The sequence below is a fragment of the Sarcophilus harrisii genome, chromosome 3 (assembly GCF_902635505.1).
Source record: "Sarcophilus harrisii chromosome 3, mSarHar1.11, whole genome shotgun sequence".
In the NCBI taxonomy this organism is placed as follows: Eukaryota; Metazoa; Chordata; class Mammalia; order Dasyuromorphia; family Dasyuridae; genus Sarcophilus; species Sarcophilus harrisii.
In genome coordinates, this window is record NC_045428.1 from 60,786,710 (window position 1) to 60,793,610 (window position 6,901).

At 32.7% G+C, this 6,901-nt stretch overlaps 1 pseudogene; it reads right to left on the reverse strand.

Moving 5' to 3' along the window:
- Positions 1-3,440: 3,440 nt before the first annotated feature.
- On the reverse strand, positions 3,441-3,910 carry LOC116422522 (annotated as a pseudogene).
- Between the last annotated feature and the right edge of the window lie 2,991 nt (positions 3,911-6,901).

Sequence of the window (6,901 nt, forward strand, 5' to 3'; positions counted from 1 at the left end):
CTATAGTCATTTCCTATTGTTTCTTGTGAACCTAACTTATCTCACTGATTCACTACTTTTATTCCTTAGCCAGTACTAAATGGTTTTGATAACCACTGCTTTATAATATAGTTTTAGATATGATACAGATGCACCTTCCTTTGCATTTTCTTTCATTAATTCCCTTGAAATTCTTGACCTTTTGTTCTTCCACACCCATTGTTTCTAATTCTTCCCTATACTGCCACATTATGTTGAAATTTTGACTTGTAATTGTTCCTGTGACTACTCTGAATCTCTGAATTCATTTAGTAACTAAATACAGAATTAATTTGTGTAAGAAAATAGAAATTAAAATATATAAGGAATAACATAGAAACCACTTGCTCAAACTTCCTTCTAAATTAATTGAGACAACTTTGAGTCTCTATGTGCTAAATTAAGGGAAGCCATGTAGGTACTGACATACAGGTACAGAAAAATCTAAGATGTGCAGTAGGCTACTGAAGCATTTTAAGATGGCACCGAGAACTTAAAGAAGCATTTAGTCTGTGTGTTCCCCACCACCATCACTACATGAACTCAGTAAGTATGGAACTCTAAAACCCGCTCTCTCAAGAATTCTTCCAACTGCTATGGGTTTTTTCTCCCTTTGTTGCTAGTGTGATCTTTCCTAAGGATCATTTAAAGAATTGGGTTTGTTTGCCTTGAGCCAACTGTGACTTTCTTGTGATTCTTTCCTCTTAGGCATAACATAGACCCCAGTACTAAAAATATATAATCAATAGACATACTTTCTGTGGAAAGCATAGCACTACGAACCTACTAAAGGAAAAGTAAATGCTAATATTTGAGCCCCATATACTTTTGGATTGGCACCTTCATCCATTGGTGGGAAACATACAAAACAAATTTAATTTTTATTCCACATGAGTCTTTCAAATACTTGAAATCAGCTATCATGTACCCCTTAGTCTTCTATACTTCAAGTTAAATACCCTTAGATTCTTGAACCAATACTCATAAGGTAGCTATATACAAATTACAAGGAGTGGCCTTATATGAGTAGCATGAAACCTTTTCTAAGATACTTGTGATCACAGTCAAAATTATTTGACATCATAAAAGTACATCTCCTTCATAAATGTCCCCACTTTTCCCCCTCTATAAAAACAAGGATTAATTAGTCAATATTGAATTTGCTGCAAATGCCAGTGAATACTGTTCAGTAATTGTTTAATATGATATGTATAGATGAGATTAAATTTGAATTGAATTTTTTTAAATCTCAGAGTGTGATATGATGGGAGAGGCCCATGACACACCTATGTTGTGTGCTCAGGATGTAGGATAGATTTGAATGTAAAGTATATCAATTCAAAGGGGAATTTTTTTTTCTTATTGCATAGAAAATGAAATACTTTAAGTCTATTAGATTTCTCAGTATTTTTCATTTGATTAAGTAAAATATAATAAGCTATTTAAAAATACTTTCATTTAAAACATAAAATGACTTGAAGAAATAAGCTAATCATTAAGAATTTTGAACAATTATTTTCAATTTGTATAAAATGGCAATTTGAACAATTTAAATTTATTATCTTTTATGTTTTTATTTCTGTTTTTAAAAAGTGAAATCATCTATTTCTGTTGGACAAACATATAGTCCATTTGCAAAGAGAAAAAAATTCACTGGAATAGGTGAAACTAATACAAAAAATATATTAATATTTTAATTAGAGAATATATTGAAACACATTCAGAAAATGCAATTCATAAAATATATCATTATGGTTCTTAAGCAACTGATGAAAGACCACTGTATTTATTTTGTATGAATGTTTAAATTACAGATAGCATGAATCCTAATAATTCATAATGGCATATTGAATGTGTATGTGTAGAATATGATAGCTAAACATTTTTCCAAGAGCAATTTAAATGCTTTCAATAAGCAAAAACAACTTTTTGAAAAACATTTTTGTGATATCTAAAAACATATATATCACATTAGATAATAAAAAATTGCAAAGTTTAAAATATCTTGTGCAATGGGATAAACTTATATCACCTGATAAAATAGACGTAATTAAAATTCTTGGATGAAAAATCTCATGAAAACTAGTTTAAACAGTTCTGCTTTTATATAGTATGACAGAAAGAACTGTCTGAAGACTTTTGAAATTAATTAATTATAACTGAAAGGGGGTGAAACAACAGTTATAGTTAAAGATGCTCATTTGATTCCATTTGTATGATAATAGTGCTGAAAATTACTTTAGGAAATATATTTTCTTATGCAAAGCTATTATTGGCAATGACATATTTTTCCATACACATGTCAGTTTTTAATGAAATTATTTTATATGAAAAAAATATTGTATATTAACAACATAATTAATATTGGGACAAATAGCAAAACTATAAGCATTAGTTAAAAATGAAAATACTTCTGCCATTTGGACATATTGCATGATTCATAATCACTTCTGTTAAGAAATATAAGTGATGAGATATATAGTTATTCAAATTGTGATAAGAGTAATATATTTAGTGTTACTGCAGTTGAAGAATAGCTAATCGATTTTTTTGTGATAGTATATCAGAACAAATATATGAGCTTGAAGATATCACTATAATTTGGCATCAAGGAAATAAAGTTCTCTTTCTTTTTTAAACTAATGCTAATTTTTACTATTGTTTATGTATTATTTATATGAAATAAGATTGTTCTTAATTGCTATAAAGATAATATTGATCTCAAGGATTGAAAAATAATTGAGAATAGTGATATCATCAATAGTCTCATGTTCTGAGAAACCTTATGCACAAATATAAATCTGCTTATGCCATTAATAATATAAAATTGTAAAGAATTTATCAATAAACACATATTGTATTATATCATTTTTATTATATGCATAAACTTGATCTTTAATGAAAATTCCTTAATTTATTTAAATAACGTTATTATATAACTAAGAAAATTATCTGGGTTGATTTTTTCATGAAAAATATTACTTCATTGTAAATGAAAGAGAGCATCATCACATAATGTTTAAAAACCATTGCTTTACATTACACCAAGCTATCCCTTCTTTTCAGTTGCGTGTCCTTTCAATCTACACCCTTGTGATTAGATTGGCAATATGCCAGGCCAACAAATTATTAACAGACCTAGTTAGGGACCCTCAGTCCTTGGCCAGAAGCCAGGTTTTTTAAAATTAAATCATGGTTCAGAAATTCAAATCCTATTCTTAGACAATCATCTTTACCAGTTTCTTCCTTCCCCAATCTGGCTTTCTATTTTGAAACTACTGCAGTCAATAGATAATGACAAGATAGAGTGGAGGAGGCAGAATTCTTTTGATTCCATCCCAACCTCCACGTCTTTTTTCTTAAAAAACAAAAACAAAAACAAAAAAACTGGAAAACTTTTTATTGTAGGTGAAGTGGGAGAGCTAGGATAGTTTAGGTAATTCCAATTTTGTTGCCAAAACTAAAGCATTATAATTTGGAGCAAGGCCTTCTTCTCTCTATTAGGCCAGTTCAGTGTGTTGGCGTTGAACACATCATTATCATACAGCTTATCCATTGCCTGCTTGATTTGATGCTTATTGGCTTGATGTCCACAATGTAGACAAGGGTATTGTTATTTTCAGTCTTCTTCATAGCAGACTCAGTAGTCAAAGGCAACTTAATGATGGCATAATGATCAAGGACATTTCTTTGAAGAGCACTTTCTGAGGGCATTTAGGCTACCTTCAAAGTCTTAGTGTCTTGGGTCATTGTAAGTATCAGATTTTTGGATCCTCTTCTTTTTATAGCCATGGAAGCTCTTCAACACTGCCTTCTAGTCTTTCAAGGCCTTGAGCTTGGCTTCTTTTGGGGGAAGCAGAGAGACAACTTCCTTCTTTGCCTTCAGTTCCATTTTGGAGGAAAGACTCTCCATTCCTTCTTAAAACTGCTCTTCATACCAAAAATACTCTTTCCTCTCTCATGCTTCCAAGGGCTCAGTTAACATTCCATTGTATTTTATGTGTGTTATATATGTATCTTGTATTTATTTGTATCTGAACACAGAATGCAAATTCTCTAAGCTCAAGGAAAACTGTTATCTTTTTATTTGTATTACTAAGCAGAAGAACTTGTATAGATAGCATGGACTTTCAATAAATGCTGATTAGTGGATAATTTATTGGCACTTTCCTGTCCTAGAATTCATAATGATCAATGCATCCTTCCTTCCCCTTTTATTGTAGTTATTTTTTCAGACTTTCTGTGACCCTATTTAGGGGTTTTCTTGACAAAACAGTGGTTTGCTATTCCTTCTCCAGCTCATTTTTCAGATGAAGAAACTGAGGCAAACTGAGTTAGTGACTTGCTCAGAATTACACAATAAGTCTCTGAGTTTGAATTTGAATTCTCGTCTTCCTGACTACAGGTCTGGTGCTTTATCCATTCTGCCACTTAACTGCCCTCTTCCCTTTGCTGATTTCAAAAACACTTTCTACTTTGCTACTAATTATTTCGCTGTAAAGAAATCTCTATTCAGCAGTGTTGCTATAAGGCCCTTCAGCCTGAGATGGGATTTCTGTCATCATTTCATTTCAACAAAATCCCACTATGAAAAAATAATTGTGGGAACTCAAGGACTTTATGGGGTCTTTGGTATTTTTTGATGACTACAAAATGAAAAATATCTACTGGTCTTGGATGCCTTGCTAACAGATATCTATTTAGGGTTCTGTAAGGATTCATAGAGAATATTTCAAGGATAAACAAATGCCATGAGGGAAAGGAAGAGGGACATTCTCTCAGTTTTCCCCAAATGACAAGATGAATAGAAGTAACTTCTAGGTTTATTTAAATTTCTCAGAAATGATGAGCATAATAATTGTGTGTGAAAAATCTAAGCTAATAGAAGATAGCCAGCTAATCTCATCTAAAAATGAAAAAGAACATCCTTATAATGACTATGAAAAATATAAAAAATGGCAACAAGCTTTACAATTTTAAAAAATCATATTGCATTCCAGATTTACACTTTGTCTTCAGGATGAACAACTCTATGATAAAGTTGAATACAAAGAATTATTTTTAGCATAAACTAATATTATTAATCATATCATACTGACATCATGACAAAAGAAAAGAAATAGATGTTTGATTCCTAATAATACCACTTACTAACTGTGTCACTTTTGGCAAGTGCCAATTCATGTCTCTGATTTCTCATCTACAAAATGAAAAACAGTTTAAAGTACATGATCTCAGATCTCCCATGTTATAATTTACTTTGTCTTATTTTCCCCAGAATTGTGATGGTTGGAGGGCAGAGCCATGATGGTGGAGAGCTTCTTTCTGAGTTTTCCTACTACCCTCACACTAATTATGAAATTCAGCCTCTGAAATAGTGCTGGACTGGCAGAATCCACACATGAGGAGTGCAGCAAATTACCAGCAGAAGATAATTTCAAAGATCACCAGAAAAGGTCTGTTTTGATCATATGTGGGCACAGGAAGAGGTCAGGTGCAGGTAGGGAGGCAGGGCAGGGAGGCAGAGCATGGAAACCTGTGCATGCTGAGCAGACAGAGGACTGGGTGCAGTCTCCATGGGGCAGAGAATCTATGGGGAGAACTCTATCACAGTGTTGGCTACTGTACTTTGGTTGCAAGCCAGTAGATCAGCAGAGAAGTTATAAAATGTCCAATACAAATGCAAAAGGTAAAAAATGTACCCCAAAGTGCTGGAGTTTCATGGGACCTGGTTACACCCACCTAGCACTCGGAGTGACTCAGCACAGCTGACCGCTTCCAGGTATCTGTAGAGGAAGCTTGGAACTTTCTCACCCTAAAAGCAGATCCCAATTTAAAAAAAAATGAGTAAAAAGGCAAAGCAAGCTCTAACTATAGATAGCTTCTATAATGAAAGAGAAGAACAGATTTCAAACCCTGAGGAGACTAAAAGCAGATCATCTCCAGATGAAGCCCCAAAGGGTGATATAACCTGGTCCCCATCACACGAAATTAAAAAGGAGCTTAAAAGAGAGCTAGAAGAAAAATGGGGAAAGGAAAGGAAAACTTTGCATGAGGGTTTGGAAAAGGCATATAACCCATTAAAAGATAGATTGTAAAAAGAAAACAACTCCATGAAAAACAGAATATGTGAATTGAAAAAGGTAAAGAACTCCTAGGAAAACAGAATTTGTGAATTGGAAAAAGAAAATAATAACTCCTTAAAAATTGTGAAATGGAAGGAATTTCCATAGAACAAAACAGCTCATTTAAAGTCTCAATTGGACAAATACAAAAAAGAAGTAAAAAAAAGTAAATGAAGAAAATAATTCATTAAAAATCAGAACTGAACAGATAGAAATGAATGACTCAATGAGGCATCAAGAATCAGTCAAGCAAAACCAAAAAATGAAAAAAGAAAAAAATGTTAAATACTTACTTGGGAAAACAACAGACCTGGAAATAGATCTAGGAGAGGTAATCTAAGTATTATTAGACTCCCTGGAAATCATAATGAAAAAAAAAAGGAGCCTAGACATTATTTTTCTGGAAATCATCAAAGAGAACTGCCCTGATGTCATAGAATCAGAAGGTAAAATAGTTCTTGAAAGAATTCATCAAACACCTCCTGAAACAGAACCCAAAATTAAAAGTCCAAGGAATAGTGTGGCCAAATTTCAGAACTATTGGACCAAGGAAAAAATATTCCAAGCATCCAGAAAAAAAAACAAACAATTCAAACACTGAGGAGCCACAATAAGGATTACCCAGGATCTAGCCACAATAAGGATCACATTAAAGGATCATAGAGCTTGGAATCTGATATTCCAAAAGGTGAAGGATCTTGGAATGCAGCCAAGAATAAACTACCTTGCTAAACTGAGCATTTTCTTCCAGGGAAGAA